Source organism: Hetaerina americana, unplaced genomic scaffold (genome assembly GCF_022747635.1).
Source record: "Hetaerina americana unplaced genomic scaffold, ioHetAmer1.1.p SCAF_2, whole genome shotgun sequence".
NCBI classification, from domain to species: domain Eukaryota; kingdom Metazoa; phylum Arthropoda; class Insecta; order Odonata; family Calopterygidae; genus Hetaerina; species Hetaerina americana.
Window position 1 is genome coordinate 50,174,822 of NW_027286763.1, and position 21,409 is coordinate 50,196,230.

The 21,409-nt window shown below is 40.4% G+C and overlaps 2 non-coding genes across 2 annotated transcripts; both read left to right on the top strand.

Annotated features, from left to right (window-relative positions):
- The first annotated feature begins 8,351 nt into the window (after positions 1–8,351).
- LOC139688453 (U4 spliceosomal RNA) lies at positions 8,352–8,491 on the top strand. Its single transcript, XR_011700756.1, has one exon. It is a non-coding gene; the product is annotated as a U4 spliceosomal RNA (small nuclear RNA).
- A 7,910-nt stretch (positions 8,492–16,401) lies between these two features.
- On the top strand, positions 16,402–16,542 carry LOC139688452 (U4 spliceosomal RNA). The gene has a single exon (XR_011700755.1). It is a non-coding gene; the product is annotated as a U4 spliceosomal RNA (small nuclear RNA).
- The last annotated feature ends 4,867 nt before the right edge of the window (positions 16,543–21,409 follow it).

Genomic DNA, 21,409 nt, shown 5'->3' on the forward strand with positions numbered 1-21,409 from the left:
ATGAAATTAATGAGTACATAATAGCTTGGTGCAAACGTCTACCGGACCAATCTTATGCAGTTGAACTCCTATACATAAAATTGCTTTAGTTACAAGATAATTTAAATCAACAGTTTGTTTTCAAACATTTGTGGCAAAGGAATCCAATTAAAACTGTGCGTCATATGACAATTTGCTGATTCACAGTAAATGAATTTCTTCCCGACTGACGGCAAAAATGAGACCAAAACACACGAACAACGTAACTTAAAGTATTCCCTGTATGTAATGTATTCTCAATCTTACAATCAGTCCATACCTAAACCCTAAATTAATACCCTACCCTAATGTTTTCATTTCGCGTTATTTGTACTTAATGAGCTTTCGTCATTGCGTCACGTTTTTCGGGAATCGTCGAGATTAGAATTCGGAAGTCGCGAGATACTTATTAACATTTGAACCCACTTTGGTTAAGATATTTGTCAGAGTACAAATCGTAATGAATGCGATAATAAGATAACACGGTGTGATTAGTGCAAAATTAGATGTATTTGTGTAATCAAAGTTTATGAGTGAAAATAAATATATATTTGAAGAAATATATATGAAGAAACACAAATGAATAATCATTATAACTAAAGACGTCTTTTCTTTTAATATCGTGGAAAGAATCACGAACAATCAGTAATGCGAAAACAATGTAATCCATGTATAGGAAATATCTGTACGAGATTCGAACTCACCATTTTTCGGCAAAACGTAGACAAGTGGGCTCAATTTAATTTTGTGAATTTCAATAAACTATGGATAATGACTATTCCAGGGAAAATAATTCCTAGGTCATCTTTAATGTGGAAGAACGATCTTATTGGGATACGGGATGCTGGGAAGAATTTCTCATTACCCTTGGATGTATGCAATTTCTTCAAACCCATGGTTTGCAGTCTAACCCCCATTCTCCTGCGACCCCTTACCAACACCCCCCTTCCCAACCCACTACAACACCAACCCCATCGGCACTCTTTAGGCTCCTCCCACTTCTAGGCCCCCACTCTTCTTTCCCCGCCCTCCTTCACAAAATGGCCTCCCCCCTCTCCGAGTTACTCTCAACCATGGGGGCGACCCTCGATGCAACACTAGCCGCGATGGGCTTTGCCCCCCCTTCGGGCCGCGCGACACAATGCGGGGCGACCCCCCCCTTCTTTCCTTTCCCGTCGCTCCCCACTCGCTGCCCGCCCTCCTCACCCCCACACCCCATTCAACATCCCTTCTGACCCCCACTCCTCACACCCTCCTAGACACTCACCCTCTCATTATTAGCGGAGCACCAGAAGAAAAACGCATACACAACGAAAAAGGCATACTTTTCGCTGGAGGAGTGGGGGAGGACGGGGTGCAGGTCAAGAAGGGTCCTGGTTCCTAGGGTGCGTATGCATATATAGGGGAGGGCTCGACCGCAGCGACGAATACTTCGCCACTGGAAGTTCTCAGGTGCAGAAGGCAAAGAGCCGATGAGAGAAGAAAGGTCAAGACCGAGTGTGAATAGGCTTTCGGAGTGGACATTCCTTCGAGAAGTTAAAAGGGACTCTCGTTTGAGAGAAGACCGTGGGAGTTCGGGAAACTCAGAACTGTGAAGTGTCCGGCGTTGGAATCTCCGACGTCGGGAGATGACTCCCTTGGTGCAGGAGAGCTTGGTGACCATGGCCACCGTCAGCGCCACGCAAATGTCCCCCCCGCCTTCCCCGAATTGCCACCAGCACCCTCCGAGTCCGTCCCCGTCATCCTCAGGGACCGCATCGAAACTCTTCCGCCCCTGGAGGCCCGCGGAGGGCAATGCAGATGGGGAGAATGAGCGGAAGGTGGACGAAAAGCCCAAGTTACAGGGTCAATCCAACCGAAGGAGGCGGAAGAAAGAGGACCGTGAGGCTAGGAGAGTCCAGAAGAGAGTCGCCGAGGAGAGAAACGGGAAGGTCGATGGGGGGAAAAAGCCTTCGGGCCCTCTGATTCGCGTCCCCCCAGCCGCGTGGGAGACTCCGGCTGATCCCTTGAGGAATACTCTTTCAAGAAAGTCGAGGGAGGAGAGTGGAGACGTCTCATTGGCGTCCGCTCTCAATCCCTCCTCCCCCTCGCTCCCGGCGCCCCATAGCTACGGGCGCCATCTCCCTCAAGATTCACATTTCATCCCTCCCGGCCTCCACCCCTTTTTCCACCCCCACCAGCCACCGCACCCTCTGGCACACCTCCCGCCACACCTCGACCCCGTTCTCCTCGCCGAGATGACAGACGCGGAGCTAGAGCGACTGGGTCTTCTCGGAGGTTATGGGTCCGTGGACGCAGGACTGGCCGCATGCGCGGGGACGCGAGACCCCCGCGGTTTGTCCCACCCCCCGGGCTCAGGGAAGAAACAGAGGCCAAAGAAGTATCGCTGTCCCCACTGCCAGGTCGCTTTCAGCAACAACGGACAGCTGAGAGGACACGTTCGGATCCACACAGGTTTGTTCATATTTACTATTATAAATGCGAACGTTAAGATAATTTCTTTGCTCGTCCAGTCACTATCGCTTTGAATGTAAATTTGACTTTAAGTTAGGGCATATTCAATGTTTTCGTGGTCGTGTCAGTTAATATTGTGATAGTTATACGCATTGCTTTACGTGGAGTACCTTTCCTAATGTACTTCATTTTTATCTGAGTTCCCAAATCAAATATTGCTATTTGCTAGCACGTTAGTTAGCAATCAATGAAAATAACAAAGGGAATACAAGAGAGGAAAAAGGGTTCATTCTGATAATAAAAAGTTCTCCGAAAAATATATGTGTAATTCGTTTCCAGAAAATTTCGATTTTTATTGTATTCTTTATTTGATAGTCAACTTCCTAAATAAAATCAATCAGAGACTATAATTGACCAATACTTAGTTATGAGAGGTAGGTGGTGAGCTCAGAGCGAATATCTTGCGGAAAAGAAACAATTTATAAACATATACAAGCGCCTCGCCGAACTATTTGGTTGATATCACGGTGGGGAGCTTTAAAATCATATTGCTTGGAAAATAATTCTAATTTAATATATATTTTTGATTCAAATGCTCACTAAAGTTTACTATTTCCCAAAAAAACCTCATTTCTGCAGATATAAACAAACCGGGAATGCTATTTAAGAATTGATATCTATGGTACAGAATATATTCAGAAGATCTTCACAAAAAAATCTTCATCGGGCAATATACTAAAGCTTTATCAATCTCTAAACCTGACTTTTCGAATAAGGCGTCAATAATTTACAAAGAACTATCAATAATAAGCAAGTTCATTCCAATAATTGCATTGAAAAGCTATTCATATTATTTGGCATTTAAGTATGTACTTTAAAAATTAATTATTACATTAATATCAATTATCTAGCCATTGAATTAGTTAGAATTATGACTTCCCACTCCTCCGCCATTTTACTTCGAAAATTCATAGAATGGTCCAATTTCATTTTACAACCCTTCAATGACCAATATAATTACAACCCTTAAACATTATTAAAGATTTTTTTCCTCTTAAAGTATTTCTTGATCAATAAGAAGATAGGGTAAAATAAACTTCGTGTCCATTCCCAAAAACCACATTTTATTCCATCAGCTGGTTTCAACATAAAATTGTTATCTGACGGCATTATGTTTAAACCGGGTAGTGAAATAAAGAGTTGCTTGTGGTAACGGTTTCCAAGTTTATTTTAGCTAACATTTTCGGCAACTTATAATCTTATTGCGGAACAAAATCGATTCGAAATCTAAATTGTTGTCAAAATTAGCGTCACCCCGCTGAGATATTGTCCAAACTGAACATTTTACGTTAATTTATCTGCTTCCCGCGCCAAAATTGTAACCCGTTACGAAGTGTTCCAAAAATGTTGGCATGCCGAAGTTTCTGGGGACGATGTGGACCACGGATACCTCAAGAATTACTCACGACGATTCAGAGTCGTATATTTATTAAGGTTAATTTTTCTGAGGAGCTGACTGATCGAATGACTTTTCCATTGGATATTCCAGGCGAGCGTCCCTTCAGCTGCGAATACGAGGGCTGCGGGAAGGCGTTCACCCGCAATGAGGAGCTAACCCGCCACCGGAGAATCCACTCCGGGCAGCGCCCGTTCGCATGCCCGCTCTGCGAGAAGCGCTTTGGCCGCAAGGACCACCTCAAGAAGCACGCCCGCACCCACGCGCCGCCCCCGCCCTCCCCGCACCCGTACCTCCTGCCTCACGACCCCCGCCTCCTCCTCCCGCCACCACTCACCTTCTCCACTCACCAGGGACTGCTCGCCCCCGACGCGCTCTCGCCTCAACCCGCGCAGAGGATCGCCGACATGGCGGCCCTGGCCGGTTTCCCGTACCTCTACGGATACTGAAGTGGCAGCGGGGCGGTCGTCGAGACCTTAGATTATACCACCACCCTATGACTGGGTGGAAGTACACTCGGATAAGGGATGCACGGACAGAGGTTTTGGTTCGCGAGTCGATTCAATTTACGTAGTGCCATCCACAAGAAAGCGGGGATGCCGTTGACCGTAGAGGCAAGGCAACGGGCCGGTTTAGACGAGTAAGGCATCGCTGATGATAATTTATGGGCGTTTTACTTGCCACTGTCATCCTCTTCGTCGTTAATGTGACTGATGTGAACGAAAGATGCCATTAAAGTGGCACGTTTTATCATGCTGGACTGCCCCTTAATCAATGCTCAAGTGCAAAGTTGAGCCTTCGACGACCGGTATTAATGACTAAAGATGCTAAAGACATTATGTGGAATAATTGGTGGTTAAACCAAAGCAGATATTGCAATTTTTTTGCAATTCTCAATTAATTTAAATAAAGTTGAAGCTAGTTTTTATACTTGATCTACCTTCACGCGAGTAATTGCCCTGTTCATTTGGAAAATTCATAAAATGGCGGGTAGCCACCGCGATCGAGCTTAAATATTTGGGCAGACTATGTCAGACATCTTTCAAACATCGGCGTTTGTCAATGATTGTCTTGAGAATATTTGGTATATAGAAAAACCGCATTTGTGCGGATTGATTGCAGCGGATGCCAAAGAATATTAGTCTGCGAAGAGTGGCACTCATTCTGGGGAACCCGATTCACAGCTTTGAAAAATTGTGTGTTCAAAGACTTGGTTAGAAGCTTTGAGATATGGAGTTGCGTTCTCACTGGGAAGAACACATTTTTCTTGTTTGGTTTGCTCTAGTCCTCGAGATTTGGACAAGGATAAACGTACACATTTCCAAGGAAATATCACATGGTTTACTAAGATATAGAGTTCTCCAGATGATATGGCTCACGAACAACTCAATTTCGCCCACGTTCTAAGCAGACATAAACGATTGACGGGTGATGCATAACGCGAAATATATCATAACTATTTTTTTCTGAACCGCTAAAAAACTTTACCGAATATTATTACTTGAAGGGAATGGAAAGGCAGAATATATACAATTTATTTCATTATCACTATTCATTTTTTACCTAAACATTGCTCAAAGATGGTAAGGCAAATATTTTAATGAAGAAAGAAATGCCTGTGATGCATTTATATTTTTAAATCCTGAATTAATATTTTTCCAATGCTTTTCTACGGCCCTCCAATGTCTGTGAAGCAGGAATAGCCAAAAAAGTCTATATCAATGATTAACAATAGCCTAATAATGTTAGCGTTTATCGTACCAATGAAGTAGTGACTTTGTCTGCTACACAAAGTGGACACAACAGAACTACTCCCCATATTGATAATCATAATTTACGTTAATGGATACAACGTCGGTACCTTTTCGTTTATAATTTATATGTTAAGTGCTCGGTAAAGTTATCAATTAAAAGTTTTGGATTGAATTTGGCAATGCGATTACATAGATATATAGAAAATGGTATATTTTGTGAAATCCGATCGGTCATAATAAATTATTCACCATAAGTGAAAAGGATTCAGTATTAATTGTATTTGAAAATTGTAATTTGTATACATTTTTGTACGTTTTTAATATGTGTTACTGGTGAAAATATTTTATGCCTGTTATGTGAGAAATAAGAGACTGAGCAAAAGATTAAATGTATTTTATTTCTTAACAGAAATTGCATATCTTTTAATCCTAAAAATATCAATTTAAAACAAAAAAATCATCTTAAATCATGATAGTGTACGCATTTAAGTGAATGTTACGTTACGTATTGGGTACAATACAAGTGTAATATAAAATGTTATTTTGCGTTCTTATCTTACGTTCTCCCTTCCTTTCAACACTTTCATATCCATCTACCGTTCAATTTTCTTTTCTATCAACCTTACGAAACCTATTTGTATCTTCCTCCCTTCCATTACCCTGTCTAACACTTCTTCACTTTCTCGTCTCGACATCCAACTCACTTCATCCTTCCCAATGCCTACCTATAAAAAAACATCCGGTCCAAACTCATTCTCTTTGAGCGAGAATTGGAAATCACAAAATGCTGCGTTTCATTAGATCTTTCAATGACTTCCCGATTTAAATGATTATCATCAGCAGCTTTTGGAAACCAAAAATATGCATGCTAATTGAGCTAATATTTTATATTTGGCTAATATTTTAAATTTATGAATTATCCTGGAGAAAATTCATGGATGTCCTTGAATTGAAATTGAAATCATGCCCGTTATACTTTATTTTTTTGCAACAATTTTGTTGACTCGACTGACTTGACTGAGAGTGTTAGTGAATAAATTACAATTACAAACATTGGAATACCATTTTTATCAAAAGGAAATTGTAAAATATAAGGAAAATACACATAGACAATATTGAATAGAATTTTTGCAATTATGTTCCGAATAATTCTATACCTATATGCCTATGCTACGAATTTAATGGCGCCGAGTTATACACCCTTGAAAGAGAGGAATCTTGTTGACCATTAGGATTCTTTCAAAGCGACCACCTTAAACTCGTAATGGATTTCTTCATAGATATATATATATATATATATATATATATATATATATATATATATATATTCTATTGTAGCAGACGTTAATTAAGCTCAGTCAAGAGTAAATCGTTCACTACTGAAATACAGCAATGCGTAATTTATTCACTGCTGTATTAATATTCTTGTATTATAACCACTATTAAAAGCTATTGTCGGACGTGTACAGTGGTTTTTAAAACTTCGTTACTGTCTATGTACAGTTCATGATAAGTTTCCTGTATCCTAGTTATTTCCCCGTAATCTTCTATTTAAACTCTCTATAAGACGAGCCCTCCGCAGTCAATGCGCGGCAAAATACTCGTTAGTTAAGTCGTCAAAATTAGATGGTTCTTAAACTCCGATGCGAATAATTTAATGGTTCCACAGCATGACTTGAATGTAAAAATCCTGTGGTTGAATACTGTTGCATGTTGCTTCCTTTCGTGTGATTAAGGTTTTTCGAGTGCATGAACAAACTAATATTTGTGTAGAGGTAACATAATTTGGCTTTACATGTGGTTTTATTCTAGTTTACGGGTGGGGACCCAACATTCCCCAACACAGGCCCATGCGGGGTATTGTGTAGCTGTAGAATTATCATATAACTCTGCTTGAATTATTTGATTAGAAATGGTGGTGATACCCTGAGAGAATTCTTCTTGAATCCGATTAGTGATTTCATCCACACGATTCCCCGCAGGCTGCCGGAGGGCGTGTGGTGAGGGGTGCTCGAACACGACCCGTACAAATGAGAAAAAAGAAAATTCATTTGCATGTCCATATTGTTATTTATAGTTAATCGTGGTACGCGACTTCATCTAGTTTGCATGTTATTGGATAATTTTTTACTACATTGTAAGGTAGATGTGTATGCTAGTTGATTATATATGTATTTGCAAGCGTGTAGGTTAAAATAGTTTTTTGCATGTTTTTATACGCCACTATTAGTGCAATTTTGCATAAATATGTTGCTTTTGTTCGTGGTTTTGTTCTCTTTTACGGGTGGTAACCTAACACCCCCCACCACACGCCCTTGCGGCGACTTGCGAGAAATGTGTGGATGTAGATATATCTATTCCTGTGCTGTGTATGCCAGGTGCGAATACACCCCCAGCCCCACACGTTCATGATGGTTTTCAGGGTATTACGTAGATTGTTTCAATCATTACCAAAAGTCAGCCAAGTGAGAGAGATAAATGATTCAACTTATTGAAATAAAATTCGAAAAAATCCATTCACAAGGTTTAACTACATTCCGCCACAGACATTGGTTATAAAGCATTAGAATCTTGGAAAGTGATAGTAAAACATGCATCTTTGTTTTACCACTCGCTTTGCACTTCTATAAAGATTAAATTGGCACGAATGAGCATCTTGCAGGGAGGTAAACTTTGTGCAGTGGCAATATCGTAACCAGTGAACATCTTATGTGGTGCGATTATTGCTAGTTAAAAACTTATACCAATACCCCGCCGATTCGACGTGAAACATCGTCGAAGATGGCATTTTTGGATGCTTCAACGGAAGCCAATATTGCTCTCAAAGTGTAAAACGTCAAGTAAAGTTGATAAGGAAATGATCCATCGTTGGTAACTAACGAGGTCACGACTAGACTTGAGATCTCATCTACTCTGCAGATTGCTCCTAATTGCACTCGGAGGTGAAACGAGTTGAAGGTCCCAATACACTTAGGCACTTGTGTTATTGTCCGCGGAAGGCTCGTTCGGAGCCGAATAGAGGGTTAAAACCAGAGATTGCGGGGATTTTGCGGGAATATCGGAGGGGACTTTGTTGATCTGAGGCCCGTCCTTCCATCGTGTCGGGTACCACTTAATCGCTCGGGGGTCCATTATACTGCCGAGGCATCGCAGTTTGTAATGCGTAGGTTACACGGACACGTTTCGAGGGTTTAGCATAGTTGGTAGGCAAGGATGCAGGTCATATATTGGGATAAATAAAGTAGAATCCAGCGTTTTTTGTCACTCAGGTTACGCCTCTCAGATCCCAAAAATAACAGAACAAATAAACACTTGCGTTAAAAGAACTTACAACCCAGGAAAAGTTAATAAAATTGGTAGACTAGAAATACATAAAAGATAGTAATGCGAGTGACTGTAATACTTGTGCAACTGTTTACCATGAATCGTCTCGAAATAGTTTTGTGAGCATACTTAAACCCTCAAACAAAATGTGATTGACCAAATAAATATTATAACATTAAATTGCCTCAGCATTATAAAGAACATTTCGGATACTGAACATATTTTTGTGAGTACAGACGCAGACATAGTAGTTGGAACGGATAGTTGGCTCACGGGATATATAGCAAACAAACAATGAAGTTTTTCCGAGCGGTTTCACAATTTACAGAAGAACCAGACCTAATAGATTGGGTGGGGGAGTATTCATTGCAGTAGAGTCACATTTTAGTAGCCAACGATACAAATCCGACGTAAATGACATAAAAATCGTTTGGTGCAAAATAAAGGACTACAACGACAAAAGCCTATTCGTGTGCTCATTTTACAGACCCCCAGATTCTAGCACAGCTGTTCTACACAAGCTCGACGACCAAATATCCACTCTCAGCAACAATTATAGCAAGAGTATTACTATGATCGCTGGTGATACAACTCTATCGTCAATAGATTGGGGCACGTACTGCGTTGGAAAACTGCCAAAAACAGAGATTCATGCCAAGAACTCCTTCATATATTCGCAAAACACTCTTTAATACTAATTATTAAATCACCAATACGGGGCCACAGCATACTTGATATGGTGACAGCACACCTCGCGACTTCTACGCCCGAAATTCGAACAAACATTAAAATAATGGACGCAATCAGTGACCATAAGGCTATTTTTGTAGAGCTAAAAACTAAGTTCGTGAAAATAAAAAAGAAAAGCGCAAAATATACTTAATAAACAAGGCAAATTTTAACGGACTTCTCTTTAGAACAAATTGTTAAACCATTGGTGATTTAACAATTTTTTCTAAAGAGTGTTTTGCGAATATAAGAAGGAGTTCTTTGAACTGTATATTCTTTGAAGATGATAACCGGAGTAATTATTACAGACAGCGTGAAAAGTTATTTGCTGAAGACACGGTGATATACAGGGAAATATTGAGCGAACTAGGTCGCGGAGCTGCTCTCTAGATACTTAGATATAATCTCGGATTGATGCAAGGAATGGGGATTAATTCTTAATAAAGACAAATGCAGTGTTTTGAAATTTTGGACCAAAGAAAGTGGCGAACAGGACATAAACTATGAAATAGAGGGTTCAGTGCGAACTAAGGCCAATCAAGTTAATTATTTGGGGGTAGTTGGTGACCTAACACCCCCCGCCACACGCCCTTGCGGCGGCTTGCGGGGTATTATGTAGATGTAGTTCCAACATAACTCCTTTTATAGGGAGCACATATAAGGATAATGCGCAGATCCGCTTCAAAGAAACTCGGCTTTATTAAACGGGTGGCGGGGAAAAACAGTGAGAAAGCTAAAGAGTGTTGTCATATTGCTCTATTTAGACCTCATTTGGAATATGCCGCAAGTATTTGGGATCCTTGGGAGAAAATTTGGCAAAAAGCATTAGATTAAGTCCAGAGAAAATCCGCCAGATTCGTTAAAACTTTTTATAATAAGAACACAAGTGTGATAGGTCTCTCAGGTGATTTAAGTTGGAGTACACTTGAAATACGAAGAGAAAAAGTAAGACTTAGACTTTTAGAAAGGTTCAGAACAAACGAGTTAAACGACGACACTAACTAAATTATAATGGCCCCACACTACTTAGGTAGATCAGACCACAAAGGTAAAATAAGGGAGATGGATTGCAGTACAGATAGATTCAAATACTCATTCTTCCCCAGTAAAATCAGAAATCATAATAGTAAGAAACCGAAGTCAATTTAGAAATATTAAAAAAATTTAATTACAAGTCGGAACAAAATGAAACATTGCCAAGATTTTAGGTATATTTTTAGGTGCGTGTGTATGGTAGTTGGCATTTTTGTGTGTTTGCATGTGTGTGGGTTGTAAGGGTTTTTGCATTAATGCATGCCATGTTTTGTTTGTGGACTGTATCAAGTGGTGGCTTTTGCATGCGGCTTTTATTTCTAAATTATGGGTAGAGCCCTAACATCCTCCGCCGCATGCCTTTGCGGCGGGGTATTAAGTAAATGTAGATGTAATAAGTTAGGATTATGGATGCTATTAGAAGACTTGCCGATGCCCTAGTCGGCCACCACCTATATCGTCACTTTTTAAACTCTTTTTAAAATCTGGCTCTAGCCTTCTTTGCCTTCTCAATGCCGATCTGACTTCCCCGTTGTACCATCTAAGTTTTTTACGGTCGCATTTAAGTTTGGATGGGATGCAGGTCTTCATTCGTTCGCGTAAAGTATTTAAGAAATATTTCCAAATGTTCTCTGTGTCGGTTGCTAGTGTTTTTGACTTGTATTCTGGTAATTCTTTTTAAAAATATTATCGTTGCCCGTTAAAATTTGCCTTGTTGAATAAGTATATTTTACGCTTTTCTTTGTTGGGTCAAGCATATAAAAAATTGGGATTCATTAGACGCATTGTCGGCAAAAGTGACTCGAAGGTCAAGGAACGTTGTTACCACGCTCTTGTAAGGCCTCATTTAGAATACGCATGCAGCGTGTGGGATCCGAGTGAAAAAGGTCTCATTCGGGAAATTGAGAAGGTTCAACGCCGGGCAGCCCGTTTTGTAAAAAATTCCTACGATAAAACGCAAAGCGTCACCGAAATGCTCATGGATTTGGGGTGGGAATCATTGGCTGAGAGACGATTCAATGCAAGATTGAAATTATTAAATAAATTTAGATCCGCATGTTTTAGCACCGAGGTCTCGCAAATTATTCGTACTCCTACATACATTAGTCGCTTGGATCATGCATATAAAATTCGGGAAATAGATGCCAGAACTAGCAGACTCAAGGACTCCTTCTTCCCACGGACAAAACGGGATAGCAACTGCAGGGTTATAGATGGCAAAAATTCCACTTGCCACCCTCAGCGTCTAAAAAATGATTAGTTGTATTTAAATGCATGCTCTTCCACTAACCTTATGTGTTTTGCTATAATAACCCATTCTTTCCGAATTACCTCATTCGTGTTCCGTTCATCTGTTTCTAAGTCTCTTTCCTTTCAATCCCTCGTCCCTCTCCACGGGGGGAAATTCCTGCTACCCACAGCGTTGGGTCGCATTCCATTCCCTTTACAGACTCTTTGGGGGTAGAGTAATTTGTGGTGCATTTTCATGTGGTAGTGATGTTTCAATTTCTTGCTTGTTGTGTCCTGGCTTCCGTGTTGTAGGATGGCTTTCGTGCTGCATCATGGGGTGCAGTTTTTTAGTTGTTTTGCGGTATATGTGTTTGCATGAGTATTGGCTGAAGGGATTTTTGCATGAGTGTGTGCGCTACTGTGGGTGTAATTTTCCGTGTTGTTTTTTTTTTTTGGCATGTGGTATTTTTCCTTTTTACGGTTGGTGACCTAACACCCCCCGCCACACGCCCTTGCGGCGGCTTGCGGGGTATTATGTAGATGTAGATGTAGATGTTTATTTTCACGAACCTAGTTTTTAATTCAACATAAATAACCTTTTGGTCATTGATTTCGTCCATTATTTCAATGTTTTAACGATTTCGGGCGTAAAAGCCACGAGGATATCAGGTATGCTGTAACCCCGTATGGTAGATTTAAAAATTTGTTCTAAAGGGTGTTTTGCGAATGTATGTAAGTGTTCTTGGCATGAATCTTGGGAAAACGTCAAAGAGAGGTGTTATTTTGCTCTAGTTAGACCTCATTTGGAATATGCCGCAAGTATTTGGGATCCGTGGGAGAAAATTTGGCAAAAAGAATTAGATAAAGTCCAGAGAAAATCCGCTAGATTCGTTAAAAATTGTTATGACAAGAACACAAGTGTGACAGGTCTCTTAGGGGATTTAGGCTGGGAACCACTTGAAGTACGGAGAGAACAAGCGAGGCTTAGACTTTTAGAAAGGTTCAGAACAAACGAGTTTAACTATGACATTGAAGGAATTATAATGACCCCACACTACTTAGGTATATCAGACCACAAAGATAAACCAAGGGAGATAGATTCCAGGACAGATAGGTAAAAATACTCATTCTTTCCCCGAACAATCAGAAATCACAATAGTAAGAAACCGAAGTAACTTTAGAAATATTGAAAACACTGAATTTACTAGTCGGAGCACAGTTAAACACTGCAAAGCTGTAGGTATACTTTCAGGTGCATGTGTATGTAAGATGTAGATTGAGTGTTTGCATGTGTGTGGAGTGTAAGTGTTCTTGCATGAATGAATGGCATGTTTTTTTATTGTGAATATATGATTTTGTGGTTCTTGCATGCGGTTATTTTTTCCTTTCTAAATTACGGGTGGTGTCCTAACACCCCCCGCCACACGCCCTTGCGGCGGCTTGCGGGGTATTAAGTAGATGTAGATGTAGAATCTCTGTTTTTGGCTGAGTTTCCTATGCAGTACGTGTCCCAGTCAATTGACGGTAGATCGCGGGGTATTTCTATAGATGTGATATTTTTATTTGGATAATTTCAGATTTTCAATGCAAAATTTTACGATTTAAAGTATTCTGCATTGTCGGGTTTCACCGCGTCGTTGTTTGATTCAGACAACAGTTTCGCCGGAGTTGCATTCGGCGTCTTGAGGTCGAAGATGAGGGACTCGTTTCAAGTTCAAAAGTTGTTCATTTATCCAAGTTTGTTGTACATAACATTTATAAGCAATCATATAACAGATAACAGGTAACAATAAATAAATAACAGTAAATAACAGTGTACAACAAACAAGGAAGCCCTGTTTTAGGCTGTGCGCCTCTTCAGGGTCAGAGGGACTCGGAATTTTGCCACTCTTATATAGGTGGTCCCGTCTAGTGGCTGCTCGCTGATGTGTCCAATCAGCGAGCAGCCACTAGACGGGACCACCTATATAAGGGTGGCAAAATTCCGAGTCCCTCATCTTCGACCTGAAGACGCCGAATGCAACTTCGGCGGAACTTTTGTCTGAATCAAACAACGACGCGGTGAAACCCGACAATGCAGAATACTTCAAACCACCGCCGCGAAAACCTACGCAGCTATTTTACGATTTAATTAAATACGCCAATTATTGAATGATTAATCTGGATATTGGACCGAGTACGGGTACATTTGTAAGGTTTGGTGGGGGTTAGCTGTTAACAGGGAAAGGGAGGAGGAAAGTCTTAGTCACCGGGGGCTTTTGACAGATACGGGTTGGAGAGTGAGAGGAGTATGAGGTGGGATGTTTTTGGGGTAGATAGTTGAATATCAGGAAGTTAAGGAGGAGAAAATGGGAAATGTAACATATTAATTTACAATATAACATTTATTTGAGGTTAGGCTCTCTTATACCTGTATATCCATGCACTATAGGCACTACTAACACCCCCCGCCACTCGCCCTTGCGGCGGCTTGCGGGGTATTTTGTAGATATACATGAAGATATCAAATTGTTTAAGGACGTCCAATATGGGTGTTTTCTTCTCCAGGTGGAGTATTTGGGAAGCATGTTTGTGCCTGTATATTTGCCGGAGTGGTCTCCCTCGTGATTAAATTTCGTGCGAACAAAGATCTCAGGTTTCTGTTTTTAAAACAGGGTTCCTCGATTCTCTCACTGAATTTGCTCTCCGTTAGCCCAATCTAAACTGTATTAAAAGTGTAACAGTTCATCTGCAGCAACACAATATCACGAAAATCGCCGCAAGAGCGTGTGTCAGAGTTTGGGGGGTGTTAGGATACTACCGTTAAAATAGAATGCAACTACACGAACTAAAAACAAAAAAAAACGCAGATGCACACCTGCCGTGTAGATTTGCTCATGAAAAACTCATTTAACTTACACGCATGTAAATACATATACAAGCAACTAATATACACGAGCACATGCACCTACGCAGGCACTAGATGCGTACGCAGCGTTTAAACTTGTTCTCGCATGTAAGAGGGTTGACCAGATTTTTTCCTATTACGATTCCTGATTGGACAAGGAAAGAATGAATATTTATATTTCTCCATACTGGAGTCTATGTCCCTTATTTCATCTTTATAGTCTTCCTTTTTACGGTTGGTGACCTTACACCCCCCGCCACACGCCCTAGCGGGGTATTATGTAGATGTAGATAGAACCTACCCAAATAGTGTGGGGCCATAATAATTCCCTTTCTGTCTTATTTAAACTCGTGTCTTCTGAACCTTTTTCACTTTTCGCTTCTCCTCAGTTTAGTCCAACTACCTCACTTCTTTCTATTTTCTCGATTATTACTACAAACGAAAATGTTTAACGCTTAACTTTGATTTCTACATCTACATCTACATAATACCCCGCAAGCCGCCGCAAGGGCGTGTGGCGGGGGGTGTTAGGTCACCAACCGTAAAAACGAAAAATACCACATGCAAAAAACAACACGGAAAATTACACCCCAGCAGCGCACACACTCATGCAAAACTCCCTCCATACAATACTCATGCAAACACATACACCGCAAAACAACAAAAAACTGCACCCCAGGATACAGCACGAAAGTCATCCTAAAAAACACGCAAGCCAGGACACAACAAGCAAGAATGTGAAACATCACTACCACATGAAAATGCACCACAAAACACTCTACCCCCCAAAGAGACAGTAAAAGGAAGGGAATGCGACCCAACGTTGCAGGTAGCAGGAATCTATAACCCTACAGTTGCTATCCCGTATTGTCCGTGGGAAGAAGGAGTCCTTGAGTCGGCTAGTCCTGGCATCGATTTACTTACATCTACGTCATACACCGTAAACCGCCGCTAGGACGTGTGGCAAGCGGTGTTAAGTCAACCTCCGGTCACCCCATTAACGAATGATGCAAAAGAGAATATGGTACATCACTATAAAGTTATAACTCAAAGGTCCAGATTTTAAATATCCTGTAAATTCCTTTCTTTTCTTAACGTGGGGATTAGCGACAGGTCCACTTTTCATAAAAAAAATCTTGCTGGTGCACATTAATATGCTTAATATATTGATCCTATCTTTATGAGCATTTTAACGCTCGTTTTGGACTAGTTAGCGATTAATTAACTGTAAATGGAAACGAAAGTTACCCTTATCACAAGGTATCACAAGCAACGAACTTTAGGCAACAAAGTTTGCTCGTGAAAGTCAGCCAAATGAAAGAGATAAATGATTCAACTTGTTAGAATAAAATTCTAAAAAAACCATTCCCAAGGTTTAACTACATTCCGCCACAGACATTGGTTTTGAAGCATTAGAATCTTGGAAAGTGAATGCAAAACATGCATCTTATTTTACCACTCGCTTTGCACTTCTATGAAGACTAAATTGGCACGAATGAGCATCTTGCATGAAGGCTAACTTTGCGCAGTGGCGATATCGTAACCAATGAAGTTCTACTGAGGTGCGATTATTGCTAGTTGAAAACTTATACCAATACCCCGCCGATTCGACGTGAAACATCGTCGGATAGGGCAATTTTTGGACGCTTCTACGGAAGCCAATAATACACCCTAATGGCAAAACGATATCTTAAGCAATAGGAGGAAAGGTAATGACATGTTTAAGAAGGCCACGAGTGAACTTGAGATCTCGTCTACCTTGCCGGTTACTCTTGATAAGTTAGGATTATGGATGCTATTGGAAGATTTGCCGATGCTGCGCCGAATTGTTGTGAATTATCGGATTTGCAATTCCTGACTGCTTCTACAGCCGACAACTGTTTAGCTACCTTTCCTCACTCTTTTCTCACTCATTAATACTGAACTGATCGGTGATACAGGCATTTATGTAGGTATAATACAGACGTTTTTAATAGGTCGTTTATCTCATGTTATGCAGGGCTTTAAAATAGAGAACTGTGTAATTGTTCTTAAAGATGAACGAGACCTAAATAAATATATGGATCCCCAAGTAGTCTATGAATATGCTCATGAATGGCAAATATTCATTTCTACACAAAACTCCTAACGGGACGTGTGGTGATAAGACACCAGCCAGACACATTTATGAATACATAGGCATAAATATGTTTTCGCACATGCATTAATACTGTAGATGAAGTCTATTGTATTTGTGAATTTCCCGTCCGGAATGTGTAGAATACTAACCGGTTATAAATGCCTGAATTGCATTGTGTGCCTGTCCTCTTTGTGTAGGTACAGTAACAGCCCCGCCACACGCCCTTGCGGCGGCTTGCGGAATATTATGTAGATGTAGATGAACAGCTACTTATCGTGCCATACTCGCAACATTTGCATGTTGCATGAATGGTGCTCGGCCACCCTCATTCTACGCGGTTTTTGGGTGAATCACGGGGTACCATGTTTATGAGGAAATAGAGGGAATACATGTAGAATGGTTGGTGACCTACCACCTCCTGTCTCACGTCCTTGTGACGGCTTGCGGTATTGTGTAGATGTAGATATTTAGTGGACTACCTCGAAACGTTTCCTAGTTCCTTATTATCTTGAATGAACTGCTGTGGGTGTAATTTTCCATGTTGTTGTTTTGCATGTGATATTGTTCCTTTTTACGGGTGGTGACCTAACAGCCCCCGCCACGCGCCCTTGCGGCGGCTTGCGGGGTATTATGCAGATGTAGATGAATGTGTTCCAGACGTTAGCCGAATATGAACTCATTTGACCTACCCAGTGTGACACAGTGTCTCTCGATAAACGTTTGAACACCCCCTATAAAGCCCACACCCTCTATATTCCCCCCGCCACACGCCCTTGCGGCGGCTTGCGGGGTATTATGTAGATGTAGATGTAAAGAAGTCGAGTTCTCTAAGAGACTGTCTCAGTAAAAGTTTATGTAAGAAAGACTTTTAACTAGGCATTTGACTTGTTTGGTATGCTCGATTGACCCTACATTTTTGGGTAGGTTAGACCACAAAGATAAGATAAGGGAGAAAGACTCTAGTACCAATTGGTATTAATATTCCTTCTTTCCTTGGACAATCAGGAATCTTTATAGTTAGAAATCGAAGTCATAGTAGAAATAGTAAAGAGATTCGAATTACAAGCGAGAGTATGATTGAACGCTGCGTAACCATCTGGTACATTCGTAGGTGCATCTACATCTACATCTACTCAATACCCCGCAAGCCGCCGCAAGGGCGTGTGGCGGGGGGTGCTAGGACACCACCCATAATTTAGAAAAGAAAAAAAAAAAAAATCGCATGCAATAACGACAAAATCATATATAAAAAAAAAAAAAACATGGCATACATTCATGCATGAGCACTTACACCCCACACACATGCAAACACTCAAACTACCAACTAACATACACATGCACCTGAAAGTATACCTAACATCTCTATAGTGTTTAATTTTGTTCCGACTTGTAAATTCAAAGTTTTTAATATTTCTAAAGTGACTTCGGTTTCTTGCTATTATGATTACTGATTGTTCGGGGAAAGAATGAGTATTTGTACCTATCTGTCTTGGAATCTATCTCCCTTAGTTTATCTTTGTGGTCTGATCTACCTAAGTAGTGTGGGGCCATTATAATTCCTTCAGTGTCATATTTAAACTCGTTTGTTCTGAACCTTTCTAAAAGTCTAAGCCTCGCTTGTTCTCTCCGCACTTCAAGTGGTTCCCAGCCTAAATCCCCTAAGAGACCTGTCACACTTGTGTTTTTATCATAACAATTTTTAACGAATCTAGCGGATTTTCTCTGGACTTTATCTAATTCTTTTTGCCAAATTTTCTCCCACGGATCCCAAATACTTGCGGCATATTCCAAATGAGGTCTAACTAGAGCAAAATAACACCTCTCTTTAACTTTTTCATTACATTTCCCCACCACCCGTTTTATGAAGCCAAGTTTCTTTAAAGCTGATCCGCATATTGTCCTGATATGTGCTCCCCATGAAAGGCGTGGTGTTAGAACAACCCCCAAATATTTAACTTGATTTGCCGTAGTCAATACTGAACCCTCTATTTTGTAGTTTATATCCTGTTCCTCGCTTCCTTTATTCCAAAATTTCAAAACTGCACATTTATCTTTATTAAGTGTTAATCCCCATTTATTGCACCATCCCGAGATATTGTCTAAGTCTCTAGAGAGTAGCTCGCGATCTAGTTGGCTCCTTATTTCCCTGTATATCACCGTGTCATCAGCAAATAACCTTAGATTGCTACTAACGTGTGTGCTTAAGTCATTTATGTATATTAAGAACAGAAGAGGCCCTATTACACTTCCCTGGGGGACGCCCGAAGTAACATCTCTCTCCGTTGAGCACAACCCATCTATGACTACTATTTGTTTGCGGTTTGACAAGAAGTCCCTAATCCAATTAATTATTTTCTTATTGATCCCATAGTATTTAAGTTTGTGTAACAATTTATTGTGTGGGACTTTGTCGAAGGCTCTTTTGAAATCCAGGAATACTGCATCGACTTGGGTGTTGTTTTCTCCCGATCTAAGTATATCGTGAATGAAGAGACCAAGTTGTGTTTCGCAAGATCTGCTTTTCCTAAATCCGTGCTGGTTGTGGATTAGTATTTTCCTACTATAAAGAAATTTCATAATGTTAGTGACAATAACGTGTTCCAATATTTTACAAGAGATCGATGTTAAAGAAATGGGTCGGTAATTGGTTGGTTTATCCCTATCGCCGCCTTTATAGATGGGAGTTATATGGGCTAGCTTCCAGTCGCGAGGCACTGAGCCTTCTTCTATCGATTTTAGAAAAACAATATGTAAAAATGGGGCAATGTCGTCAGCTAATTCCTTTAATATTCTAGCAGGTATTTCTTCCGGACCAGGTGCCTTGTGTGCTTTGATACTACGGAGCAGATGTACTATTCCCTGCTTGGTCAGTGTAAGATCGCTCATGTGTTCCCCGGGTGGGTGTGGAGGATCGTTTGGTGCGTTTGTGTTTTTGTTGTAGACGCTCTGGAAAAAATGGTTTAAAATATTTGCCTTTTTCACGCTATCTGTAATGATTTCTCCATTTTCCGTCTTCAAAGAGTGAACAGTGGGACGTTTACCCTGTATTTCCCTAACATAGGACCAGAATGACTTTGGATTTTCCTCAAGATATTCGCTTAGCATTTTAGATTTAAAAGAGTGTAGTGCTGTGCGCATAATACTTTTCGTCTTACTACGACATTCTTTTAGTTTCTGTTTGGATGTATTCACATAAAGTATATCGTCACTTTTTAAACTCTTTTTGAAATTTGACTGTAGCTTTCTTTGCCTTCTTAATGCCGATCTGACTTCCCCGTTGTACCATCTAGGTTCCTTACTGCCGCATTTGAGTTTCGATCGGATGTACGTCTTCATTCCTTCGCGTAAAATATTTAAGAAATATTTCCAAGTGTTCTCTGTATCGGTTGTCAGTGTTTTTGTCTTGCCTTCTGGTAATTTTAATTTTTAAATATTTTCGTAGTCCGTTAAAATTTCCCTTGTTGTATAGTCATATGTTACGCTTTTCTTTGTTTATTTTGACGAACTTAGTTTTTAACTCCACAAGAATAGCCTTATGGTCACTGATTCCGTCTATTATTTCAATGTTAGTAATGATTTCGGGCATAGAAGTCGCAAAGATGTCTAGTATGCTTTGGCCCCGTGTTGGTGATTTAACTATTTGTTCTAAGGAGTGTTTTGTGAATATATGAAGGAGTTCTTGGCATGAATCTCTGTTTTTGGCAGATTTTCCCACGCAGTAGTTTTCCCAGTCAATTGACGGTAGATTTGTGTCACCAGCGATTATAGTAATACTGTTGCTTTGTCTGCTGCTGATAGTGGATATTTGTTCGTCGAGCTTGTGTAGGACATCTGTGTTAGAATCTGGGGATCTATAAAATGAACACACGTATAGGCTTCTGCCGTTGTAGTCCTTAATGTTGCACCAAACGCTTTCTATGTCATCTACGTCGCATTCATATCGTTGGCTACTAAGATGTGACTTTACTGCAATGAATACTCCCCCACCCAACCTATTTGGTCTGTCCCTTCTGTAAATTGTGAAGCCGTTTGGAAAAACCTCATTGTTTGCTATATCTCCCGTGAGCCAACTTTCTGTTCCAACTACTATGTCTGCGTTTGTACTGACAAAAATATGTTCAATATCCGATATTTTGTTTCTAATGCTACGGCAATTTAATGTTATAATTTTAATATGGCTAATAACTTCTTGTTTTTCGGTTTTATGTACGCTAACAAAACTGTTTTGAGGCGATTCGTGGTGAACAGAGACAAAAGCATTACATTCACTTGCATTGCTATCTGTTATGTATGTAGAGGCACCAATTTTATTAAATTTACGTGGGTTATATGTTGTTTTAACGCAAGTGCTTGTTTGTTCAATATTTTTGGGGATTTGAGAGGCATTACCTGAACTGAATTGACAA